Source organism: Triticum aestivum, chromosome 1B (genome assembly GCF_018294505.1).
Source record: "Triticum aestivum cultivar Chinese Spring chromosome 1B, IWGSC CS RefSeq v2.1, whole genome shotgun sequence".
NCBI classification, from domain to species: domain Eukaryota; kingdom Viridiplantae; phylum Streptophyta; class Magnoliopsida; order Poales; family Poaceae; genus Triticum; species Triticum aestivum.
In genome coordinates this window covers 169,395,082-169,408,268 of record NC_057795.1, presented here as the reverse complement: position 1 = coordinate 169,408,268, position 13,187 = coordinate 169,395,082, and positions in this window count along the sequence as shown.

Genomic DNA, 13,187 nt, shown 5'->3' with positions numbered 1-13,187 from the left:
CAGTATTGTTGTTTTTGCTATGGTGGGGTTTAGAGTGGCGCCGCTGACGTCGGTGCTTTGGCTGCTTCTCAGGAGTTGTTGCATCCTTCTGCTCCTCGCCATTGTTTTCTTTGGGTGTGTCCACCATGTATATGTCATATAATGAGGTGGTTGTCCAGCGCCCTGCGGGAGTGGTTCCCGTTCTACCCTGGTATCGTCGTCCATACCGTCGACGTCTTCGGAGTCAAAATCAAGCATGTCGGTTGAGTCGTCGACAGTGGCTATTAAGTGGGTGGTCGATGGCTAACGAATTCCTCCGTCGTCTGCTTCCCACTCAAGCCGGACATAGTTCGGCCAAGGGTTTCCTGACAAGGAGAGAGATTTTAATGAGTTTAGCATGTCACCCAAGGGCGAGTGCTGAAAGATATCCACGGAGCTAAACTCCATGATCGATGCCCAGTTAGATCGATGGGCACGGATACACGTGGTTCGGAGCCTGTACCCGGAGACGAGTCCGAGGGTCCGATGACACAGACCTCATTGGAAGTGAAATCTGTGTTCGGCTCTATCGCCGCTGAGTGTGCGGCCTCCGTGGCGGGGTCCATCCTCCCGTCCTCGGATGGCACGATCTGCACTGGATTTAAAGCCAGGGCAGCTGTAGGTGTGATCTCCTGAACACCGTCCGATGGTAGATCTAGGTCATGCTCATCATGACTATAGGGTGCACCTGTCGTGGGCTCGAATCCGTTGAAGATCAAGTCTCTGTGGATGTCGGCAGTGTAATTCAGGCTTCCAAACCTGACCTGATGGCCAGGGGCGTAGCTATCGATCTGCTCCAGATGGCCAAGCGAGTTGGCCCGCAGTGCGAAGCCGCGGAACACGAAGATCTGTCCACGGAGGAAAACCTCACCCTGGACCACGTCGTTGTAGATGATTGAAGGGGCCATCAAGCCTTATGGTGACGACACAGTGGAACTCTCAATGAAAGCACCAATGTTGGTGTCAAAACCGGCGGATCTCGGGTAGGGGGTCCCGAACTGTGCGTCTAAGGCTAATGGTAACAGGAGGCGGGGGACACGATGTTTACCCAGGTTCGGGCCCTCTCTATGGAGGTAATACCCTACTTCCTGCTTGATTGATCTTGATGATATGAGTATTACAAGAGTTGATCTACCACGAGATGGTAGAGGCTAAACCCTAGAAGCTAGCCTATGATTATGATTGTTGTTGTCCTACAGACTAAACCCTCCGGTTTATATAGACACCGGAGGAGGCTAGGGTTACATAGAGTCGGTTACAGAGAAGGGAATCTACATATCCGAATTGCCAAGCTTGCCTTCCACGCAAAGGAGAGTCCCACCCAGACACGGGACGAAGTCTTCAATCTTGTATCTTCATAGTCCAACAGTCCGGCTGTCCGAGGACCCCCTAATCCAGGACTTCCTCGATACCCAAGAGTCTCCTTTGGGTATCCTATGAAGACACATTTCTCCGATTTGGGTTTGAGCTTATCAGGTTGAAGCTTTTTCATATAAGCATCGCAGCCCCAAACTTTAAGAAATGACAACTTTGGTTTCTTGCCAAACCACAGTTCATAAGGCGTCGTCTCAACGGATTTAGATGGTGCCCTATTTAACGTGAATGCAGCCGTCTCTAAAGCATAAACCCAAAACAACAGCGGTAAATCAGTAAGAGACATCATAGATTGCACCATATCTAGTAAAGTACGATTACGACATTCGGACACACCATTACGTTGTGGTGTTCTGGGTGGCGTTAGTTGTGAAACTATTCCACATTGTTTCAAATGTAGACCATACTCGTAACTCAAATATTCTCCTCCACGATCAGATCGTAGAAACTTTATTTTCTTGTTATGATGATTTTCCACTTCACTCTGAAATTCTTTGAACTTTTCAAATGTTTCAGACTTATGTTTAATTAAGTAGATATACCCATATCTGCTCAAATCATCTGTGAAGGTGAGAAAATAACGATACCTGCCGCGAGCCTCAATATTCATTGGACCACATACATCAGTATGTATGATTTCCAATAAATCTGTTGCTCGCTCCGTTGTTTCGGAGAACGGCATTTTAGTCATCTTCCCCATGAGGCATGGTTCGCAAGTACCAAGTGATTCACAATCAAGTGATTCCAGAAGTCCATTAGTATGGAGTTTCTTCATGCGCTTTACACCAATATGACCTAAACGGCAGTGCCACAGATAAGTTGCACTATCATTATCAACTTTGCATCTTTTGGCCGTATGGAGTTTCAATTTGGAATGTTATAAAATAGATCATTATTGCATATCATATTTATTGCATTTTGTCTCGATCCTAGAAATTCTACGCAACTCAAGGACCCACGGAGAGAGTTGGGGATTTCGTTATTTTCATATTTGAGTTTTCTCAAATTTTGAAAATAGGATCATTTAATTTTATTTATTTTATCTTCAATTATTTCTATAAAGAAAATATGAGAGAGGGAATAAAATGAATTTCCCAAAATAAAGAAATCTTGAGGATTTAATAATAAAATCAAATAAGATTTTATTTTGGAGTTTATTGCTATTTTATTTGAATTTAGGAAAAATGCGCGTTTTTCAAAATTGCATTTAGGCCCCAAATAAATGTTCGTCTAAACCGGCTTGATTTTAGAAGTCGGGGAAAATTTATTTTGGGATTTTTGGAGTCTGTTTAGTATTTCTTTTAATTGTTTTTCTGCGCGTAATGTTTAAAAAAAGAGGAACCGCCTTACCGGGTCGTGTCTGACCTGGACACTGCACCCGGGCGGCCTTTAAAGGCCAACAGCCCGCCCTAGGCCGAAACCCTAGCCGCCGCCCCGCCCTACCTCGAAACTCGTGCCGCCGCCGTCGCCGAATCCCGTCGCCCCGCTCGCCGCCGCCGCACCTCGCCGTCCCGTCGGCCGCCGCCGCCGCCGCTGCCACCCGTCGCCCCGCCGCCGCCCCGCCGGCTCGCCGGAGCCGCCCGCCGCCGCCGCCCTCGCCGGGCTTGCCGGAGGTAGCCGCCGTCGCCGTCGGTTTTCTTCGGAAAACCATATGGTTTTTCTTTTTAGATCCGCGGTTTATTTATTTTACTTCGGTTTTATTTTTTCCGGTTTAATTATTCAGCGAACGCCCGTTCGTTCGTTCGTTTTACCCAACGATTTTCAATTTTTTCGCAGATTTCGAACATTCGTTCATTAGCCTGTTCGTTTGTTTTTCTTTTTCTCAGATTTTCCGTGATTATTTCTGATCACGATTTCTGATCCGATTTTCGTTTTAGTATAACTTTTCGCTCGTTTATCGGAATCAGGCGATTCAAGCGCCTAGAGTTTCGTCTCGAAACCCCCTTTCCGTTTAACCAACTCAAACAAGTTTTTGCTACTGTAAAATTTGACTTAGGTCCAGATTAGTAAACGAAGCTTGTTTCTTTCGCCGTTTGACTTTCGTTGCTTCGTTTGATTTGATTCTTCTTGCAAACCGGAGTTCTTAAGTTGAACTTTCTGGTTAGATCTCTTATTTGAGTTTTACCTGTGCATTAGATGAGTGCTTATTGTATGCTTGTTTGTTTGCGATAGAGTACCCGGAGTGCGTCGCTTGCTACTTCGAATCTCTAGGTTTCACGGATCATCGGCAAGGCAAGTAACACTTTGATCATACCTCTTTACTACCCAGTTTTATTGCATTAGATCAATCCTCAAACAATTGCATGATTAGGATCTGATTAATATGTGGGTTTTGGGAAGTAGATGAGGTAGAACCTATTACCTGTTTATTATCGAACCTTTGGGAGTTATTTCTACGTTTGCTTATAATGCCATGCTATGCTAGTAGACGTGGATTGGGTGAGTGTTTCCATGACAGATGTGAGATTGTTAAATTAATGGTTTACTTAAGGTGGCAACTTAAATTCACATCTGGGTGGATTGAGGCACCTGGGGAACCCAGTGTTGCCTGTATTTTTGGAAATCCCGGGGTACCGTGTGATTCTCCTATGGACCGCCACCCAGGCTCAAAGGGATCATGAGATTATTCATGCTAGAAACTTCCATGTGTAGCCACAAGCTACTATGGGCTCTAGCATAGTTGATTAAGTTGCGTGAGCTCTTGAAGAGGTAGACTAGCAGATGTCAGGGGTGTTGGTTGGTACGGTCTACCCGGAGTAGAGAGTTAATGTTTCTGAAAGATTGTGTCTCGGTCATCCGTTTCTCAAACACCATGTAGTGCGAGAAAACAAGCGGAGGAGATCGAGTCTTGCGGGGAAAAGTGTGCAAACCTCTGCAGAGTGTATAAACTAATCATGGTTAGCCGTGTCCCCGGTTATGGACGTTTTGAGTATCTAGTACTTGGATTATCATGTGAATCTCATCATGTTACTTAATTAATCTTGTTGGGTTTAATGATGATGCTTAATTGGGATTGAGTTGGAGTACCCTTCTCAATGTTTAACAACCACCATGATAGTTAAATAAAATGTTACTTCTTTGCAGTAGGGAAAAATTGGCTTTATGCAAAACTGTAACCATAGAGCTTTCCACCAGCCATATATGCATGTAGTATAGCATTATTCTTTCATTATCCTCTATGTGTTACATTGCCAGCATATTCCATGTGCTGACCCGTTTCGGGCTGCAACGTTCATGTTGCAGACTTTTCAGACAATGAGTAAGGTGCCTTTAGGTCGTGGTTCTATACTCACTGATGCCATTGGAGTTGATGGACTCGCTTATCTTCCAAGCCTTCTGTTGTTATCGTTATTAGATGGCCTTAAGCCATACTATTTGTAGTAAGTTCTCTTTTGAGACATTCGATGTAATAAGTGTGTGATTGCTACTCTGTTATAAATCCTTCAAGTATTGTGTGTGTCAGCATTACTGATCCAGGGATAACACTGATGCACAGAGATCAGACTGTTTGAGGTCTGGTCGCTACACGGCCGGACAAGAGAAGGGCGCACCAAGGGGGGAGTCCTACTCCCCCCCCCCCCCCGCCCTCGTATAAAAAGGAGCTAGGGGGGAGGCGGCCGGCCAAGAGGAGGGAGTGCCAAGGGGGAGTCCTACTCCCACCGGGAGTAGGACTCCTCCTTTCCTAGTAGGAGTAGGAGAAGGGGGAAGCAGGAGAGAGGGGGGGCAAGGAAAGGGGGCGCCGCCCCCCCTTGTCCAATTCGGACTAGAGGGGGAGGGGGTGTGCGGCCCTGCCTTGGCCGCCCCTCCTCTTCTCCACTAAGGCCCAGTAGGCCCATTACATTCTCCGGGGGGTTCCGGTAACCCCCCCCCCCACCACCACCACCACCACCACCACCACCCGGTACTCCGGTATATGCCCGAACTTGCCCGGAACATTTCCGTAGTCCAAACATAGTCATCCAATATAGCAATCTTTATGTCTCGACCATTTCGAGACTCCTCATCATGTTCATGATCATATCCGGGACTCCGAACTACCTTCGGTACTCAAAACACATAAACTCATAATACCGATCGTCACCAAACGTTAAGTGTGCGGACCTTACGGGTTCGAGAACTATGTAGACATGACCGAGACACGTCTCCGGTCAATAACTAATAGCAGAACCTGGATGCTCATATTGGCTCCTACATATTCTATGAAGATCTTTATCGGTCAAACTGCATAACAACATACGTTGCTACCTTTGTCATCGGTATGTTACTTGCCCGAGATTCGATCATCGATATCTCTATACCTAGCTCAATCTCGTTACCGGCAAGTCTCTTTACTCATTCCATAATGCATCATCCCGCAACTAACACATTAGTCACATTTCTTGCAAGGCTTATAGTGATGTGTATTACCGAGAGGGCCCAGAGATACCTCTCCGACAATCGGAGTGACAAATCCTAATCTCGATCTATGCCAACTCAACAAGTACCATCGGAGACACCTGTAGAGCACCTTTATGATCACCCAGTTATGTTGTGATGTTTGGTAGCACACAAAGTGTTCCTCCGATAATCGGGAGTTGCCTAATCTCATAGTCATAAGAACATGTATAAGTTATGAAGAAAGCAATAGCAGTAAACTAAAACGATCAAGTGCTAAGCTAATGGAATGGGTCAAGTCAATCACATCATTCTCCCAATGATATGATCCCGTTTATCAAATGATAACTCATGTCAATGGTTAGGAAACCTTAACCATCTTTGATCAATGAGCTAGTCAAGTAGAGGCATACTAGTGACACTATGTTTGTCTATGTATTCACACATGTATTATGTTTCTGATTAATACAGTTCTAGCATGAATAATAAACATTTATCATGAAATAAGGAAATAAATAATAACTTTATTATTGCCTCTAGGGCATATTTCCTTCAGTGGGCGCCGCCGAAATATGGCGCATATCCGGGACAAGATACCTGTCCGGCACTCCGAAGAAGGCATCCGAAGAGTGGCCCTCGGAGTGGTTCTACATCGAAGACGTTGTTGTCCCAGGCCCAATCCGGCCAGGTCTTCCTGAATTTTCCACTGCTCCTTAAAGAAGCGCGCCAGTTGGCATCCCCGAAGCTATGAAGAAGAGGACAGTGTGGAGATTAAGAGGCTAGTGAGCAAGATCAGAATACTCGCCCACTTTGGACTCTCTATAGTTAAGGTAATTGCGATTTCAATAACGAGATGCATCCAGCCACTTCAATTCAGAAGGCTTCCCATGTGGCATTACAACGGGGAGGACGACGCATCATGATGTGGGTGCAAGGGTCCGGACAATTTTGCCGCTTTGGGTGCCATGTTGGTTGATCTTTACAAAGGGGAGAAGGAAGACTTCACTCGCCTTAAATGTCGAGAAGGTTTCTCCATGTATAACCCCATTGACGGGGTAAGTTTACAATCATAGGACTCACTCAATCTTTTTCTTTAATTAAGCTTAGTCGAATTTAATATGGCTACCCTTAACAGGAATGGAGAAAGGTCGTCGCAGGGATCTACAGCCCCGCTCCACAACCGAAGAACCATAATCAAGACCTAGATCCCGGATTTGAAGAGGATCCGGATATATTTATAGAATTGAAGGAAGGAGCCTTTCATCAGACGAGCTATGACGGCATGGAAGTGGCCATTATAGCCAATTACCCCGGCCTTCTCCCCTCCTCCCATGTAAGAACCCAGGAGACACCCCCTCAAAGAGAGTTTTTCCCTTGCGACTCACCTCTCGCACTGTATCGTGCTCCCAAGGGGCGACGCTCATCCCATCATGTTGTGGCAAAGGCGTCTTCTAGGGAGACGACACTCGCACACGGCGCGTCTCTGAAAAGAAAGGCAAATGATGATACTGCTGGGCCCTGTCCTTCGTCAAAGAGGTATAATTCTTTAACACACACTCAGTGGATAGATCGGATGGTGACGTTTCATGCTGTGCCATATCGCAGGAGGAGTGTACGCCGGACTGTATCCGGAGACCTGGCCAGCCATGCGCAGACTAATCTGGCCCTAGACCCTGCCACAAGGTCTAGAGGGGATGCGGGAGCAATGCTGGATTGTCATCTCCTAGAGGATTCGGATAATGTCTCCATCACCAACTCCGAAGTGGAGAGTGCAATGAATCATCGGCAGCGGAGAGCAGCTATGCGCGACCCAAATTTCACCGAAGAGGCATTCAACGCTTTCAGGTCAGCTGATGCTTACATCTGAGCTGCTCGGGATGGACTTGCTGGAGCCACTCACCAGCTTTCAAAGGATATGCGGGTAAGGACTTTTTGTTCAGATTCAATAATCATATGCCAGTAGCCCCCGAGTCTTGAAGCAGTTGGCCCAACTGATTTAAGAGTCATTACATCCTCAGGTACTCACGGAGAGAAATAACATGTTATCCAAGGAGCTAGAGGAATGCCAAACTAAGCTAATTGTTGCCACTGCCGAACTGGAAAATTTAAAGAAATCCAAGAAGGCACCTGATGGTAAGTACAACAGTAGCCTGGAAATAAGATTCCGTGCCTAAAACGATGTTGCTTAACTATGCATCGTTTCGTTGGTAGGGTTGACAGATCAGCTGGAGGAGAAGCTAAGGGCTGCTCAAGCGGACAAACAACATGCCGAAGGGCAAGAAGCCGCTGGTCAACGTGTATTGACACGGACCATTAATGAGAAGAACAAACTACAGGATGAAAATATCAAGCAAGCCGAAGAACTGAAGGATTTAAGAGCCCAACGATCGGATGCTTTGAGGAGAACAGGAGGCTGAAAGGCGGCATATTCTGTATGCTCTTTAACCTGACTTTCACACGGTCTCCTGATTGAAAATTTTACAAGTTCATTTCTGTAGGTGTGCTAACAGGACATCCCGAGGGAGAAGTGTCTGGATTCCAAGGCAACCTGCTACAAGAGTTATCCAAAGTGCATGAGCAAGCTCGGAAAGCAATGAGGAACATGGCTAAAGCTTTATGGCCATCCGATCCACCTCCAGGGAGTATGGAGGAGCTCGTGAAGTTATTCAAGGGAGCTCATTGCCGTTTTGAGCTATGGAAGATATCAGCATGTCAGGAAGGCGCACGAGAGGCCTGGGCGATGGTGAAAATGTGGTACACCAGACTTGATCCGAATCATATGGCCCGGGTCGGACCTCGGGGACCAGATGGACAGGAGATTCCTGTTAGCTTAGTGTATGCCCAAGTAAAGATAGTCGCTAAGTTTTCTCAGCAGGATTGTAAACTAGATAACCTGTTAGATGGTCTAGAGGAGGGAGAAGTTTCTGAGTCAAAGTAGCAATGTACTTTTATCAACAAACTTATCTCCATCCAAACTGTAAAATGATTGTCATGGCAGACTTTCTACTTCGACCTTCGAAACCCGAGGTTTGGAGTGTTTCCGGATATTATACCGTCGGTAAACACCAAAGTATGTTCAGAAACCAGGCAGTCCAGTCACAGTTGCTTGAACAAACAAGTTGTATTCGGGGAGTTATGTTATATTACATTTGATTGTAAGAAACATCTTCCAAAGAGAATAGTTCCGTTAAGGGTTCCTCTCCCTAGGCCAGCATGCGTTTTTGTGCGTGCCGGAGCTGTAATGCTAAGAATCACAGTACATGCTATAATTTGGGGGCTCATATTGCTGCAAGGGCAGTTCGTCTTTTCTCCACCGACCAATTATTCCCTTAAGAAGCTAGCTTTCGGCTTCATCCATCTAAGGTACACGTCCGGATAACCCGGTTGTAACAATCGCAGAGGTGCTCCCTTTATTCCCTAGCCGAACAAGCAGGAACATAGGGCATAAGCAAAGGAGCCAGGCAACCCAGCTTTGCAAAAACTTAAGTCATAAAGGTGCATATAATGGCGAAGACAAGACACATATGAGTAGACAACACATATATATGGTGAGCTTGATGCTCCAAAAATAATAAGCTCCTGTGAAAAGAAGCCCCCAGGTATTATGGGGTATGTACATTTAATGATGTATGCCCCTCAAGTGTGCGGTTTATCCGAACACTGGCTAGAAGTCGTATAAAAATGGAAATAAAAAAGTGAGAGGGAGAAAAGAAAGGATGAAGAAAAAGGTATAAGTGTGAACTTAGGCGTAGAATCTTCGGAGCCAGGCAGCGTTCCATGGGTTTGGTTCCAAACGATTATCCGAAGTGTTGCGAAGGCGATAGGCTCCTCTAGTGAGCACTTCATCTATAATGAAGGGACCTTCCCATTTGGGCTTGAGCTTGTCCTTTTTCTTTTCTGGTGGGCGTAGAACGAGTTCACCGACATTATAAGTCTTTGCATGTACTTCCCTGCTTTGATATCGCCAAGCTTGTTGTTGGTAAAATGTGGAACGGGCCTTAGTGGCATCGTGCTCCTCCTCCAAGCCGTCCAGATCGTCCTGCCGATCAAGCTTGACCTCTCTCTCTCTCTCTTCGTACATGTGCACCCGAGGTGAGTCCTGAATAATGTCACAAGGCAAAACTGCCTCCGCGCCGTACACCATGAAAAAAGGTGTATATCCGGTCATGCGATTGGGCGTGGTCCGCAGCCCCTAGAGTACAGAATCGAGTTCTTCAACCCAGTGCTTGTCTGATTCTCATAGAGATCACACTAGTCTGGGTTTGATGCCGCTCATTATCAAGCTGTAAGCCCGTTCGACCTGACCGTTTGTCTGAGGGTGATACATGGAGGAGTAATCGAGCTTGATGCCCAAATTAGCACACCAGGTTTTCACCTCATCGGCTATAAAGTAAGAACCATTGTCAGTAATGATACTGTGCGGGACACCATAACGGTGTACGACATCGAATATGAAGTCTATAACCGGTCCAGCTTCGGGCGTTTTGACTGGTTTGGCTTCTATACACTTAGCGAACTTGTCGACCATAACCAGTAAATATTTCTTCTTATGGCTTCCCCCTTTAAGGGGTCCAACCATGTCTAGCCCCCAGACCGCTAAAGGCCAAGTAATGGGAATTGTTCGTAGGGCAGTGGGCGGCATATGGCTTTGATTGGCGAAAAGCTGGCATCCAACACCATGTTGTACGAGGTCCTGTGCGTCTGCTCGGGTCGTGGGCCAAAAGAAAACCGTACAAAAGGCCTTACTTACAAGGGCCCGAGCTGTGGCGTGAGGGCCACCAAGACCGGCATGTATTTCAGCCAAGAGCTGTCGTCCCTCTTCTTCGGAGATACATCTTTGAAGTACTCCGGTGGTACTTTTCTTGTATAGTTCTCCTTCATGAACTTTGTAAGCCTTCAAGCGTCGAACAATATGATGGGCCTCGGTCTGATCATCAGGGAGCTCGTTCCTAGTAAGGTAGGTGAGGAAAGGTTCAGTACATGGGGCAATTACAACCATGATTTCGTGGGCCGATGGCGTTATTTCGGTGCCTGAACCCCCGATGATATCGGAACTGTGTTTGGAAGCTGGGGGTATGATCAGCTCCGGAACGATGTTGCCGCTCTCATCCTGCCACACTACGGATGGCTTGAAGAGCCTCTCAACAAAGGTGTCAGGTGGGACGGGGTCGCATTTGGTGCCCATGCAGGCAAGGATGTCCGCAGCTTGATTACTCTCTCGAGCCATGTGATGAAACTCGAGCCCCTCAAACCGAGCTGATATTTTGAGTATGGCATTGCGTAAGCCGCCATATTTGGATCTTTTGCATCGAATTCTTTGTTTATCTGGGATATCGCGAGGTTTGATTCCTCGCGCACTTTGAGGCGTTGTATGCCCATGGAAATAGCCATCCGGAGACCGTGCAATAGGGCCTCGTATTCGGCTGCATTGTTAGAGTCTATACACAGTATTTGGAGCACATAAAGGACTATGTCTCCTGTGGGGGATGTCAAGACGACACCAACCCCAGTCCGACTAGCATTTTAGAGTTGTCGAAGTGCATCACCCAGTTGGAGTATGTGCCATACTCTTTAGGGAGTTCGGCCTCTATCCATTCGGTGACGAAGTCAGCCAACACCTGAGATTTAATAGCTCGGTGTGGCTTATAAGTTATTTCAAATGGTAAGAGCTCAATGGCCAATTCGGCAATCCGGCCGATGGTGTCCTGGTTGTTTATAATATCATTAAGTGGTACTCCAGAAGCCACCGCAATCAAGCACTCTTGAAAGTAGTGTCGCAGCTTGCGGGATGCCATAAAGACCACATATGCTATCTTTTGATAATGCAGGTATCGGGATTTGCATGGTGTAAGGACCATCGATACGTAATATACTGGTTTTTGAAGTGGGAATTTATGTCCCTCTTCCTGTCGTTCAATGACGAGCACCGCACTCACCACCTGGTGGGTTGCAGATATGTAGAGCAACATTGGTTCACCGATGTTTGGTGCGGTCTGGATTGGGTTGCTTGCTAGCAAAGTTTTTATTTCTTCCAGTCCGACTGTGGCGGTGTCCGTCCACACGAAGTGGTCGGTGAGGCGGAGCAGGCGATACAATGGCAATGCCTTTTCCCTAGTCTAGAGATAAAATAGCTCAAAGCTGCCACGCACCCAGCTAGATTTTGGACCTGCTTGAGGTCTGTTGGTGTTGCCAACTGTGACAGGGCTCGGATTTTGGCTGGGTTTGCTTCGATTCCTCTATTGGAGATAATGAACCCAAGCAGTTTTCTGGCTGGAACGCCGAAAACGCATTTTTCCGAATTGAGCCATATGTCATATGCTCGGAGGTTGTCGAATGTAAGGCGTAAGTCATCCACCAATGATTTGACATGCTTGGTTTTGATGGCTATGTCATCTACATATGCCTCCACAGTTTTGTCGATTTGCTTTTCCAGGCACGTTTGAATCATGCATTGGTAGGTTGCGCCCGTGTTCTTGAGCCCAAAAGGCATAGTGTTGAAGCAGAAGGGCCCATACGGGGTAATGAATACCGTTGCGGCTTTGTCAGATTCTTTCATCTTAATTTGATGGTATCCAGAGTATGCGTCAAGGAAACACAGAGAATCATGCCCCCCGGTCGCGTCAATAATCTGGTCAATGTGAGGTAGTGGGAAGGGGTCCTTAGGGCAAGCCTTATTAAGGTCTTTGAAATCGACACACAGGCGCCAGGATTTATTCTTCTTTGGTACCATGACCAGGTTTGCTAGCCAGTCCGGATGTTTGATATCTCTGATAAACCGGACCTCGAGTAGCTTGGCTAGCTCCTCCCCCATAGCCTGTCGTTTGGGTTCAGAAAATCGGTGCAGCGTTTGCTTGACTGGTTTGTATCCTTTCAGTATATTGAGACTATGCTCGGCCAGTCTTCGTGGGATACCTGGCATATCCGAGGGGTGCCAGGCAAAGATGTCCTAGTTCTCATGCAGGAATGCGCGTAATGCAACATCGATTGTCGGATCCACCTGTGCCCCAATGGAAGCTGTCTTCTTGGGGTCCATCGGGTGGACTTGAAATTTGACTATTTCGTCTGCTGGCTTGAAGGAAGTGGATTTGGGTCTCTTATCGAGGATTACACCGTCCCTATCCACCTTTGGAACGGAGCATGGTTAAATCTTCGGCCGTGAGGGCCTCGGATAAAGCCTCGAGGGCCAGAGAGGGTGGTTTTGTTTTCGGCGTGGAGTGCTATGTCCGGATCACTGGTGATAGTGATAACTCCATTGGGCCCGGGCATTTTGAGCTTCATATACCCGTAATGGGGTATGGCTTGGAAGCGTGTGAATGCGTCTCGCCCTAGCAGGGCATTATACCCGCTGTTAAAAGGTGCCACATGGAAGAGCAACTCTTCGGACCTATAGTTCTCCGGCGTGCCGAATACCACGTCGAGTT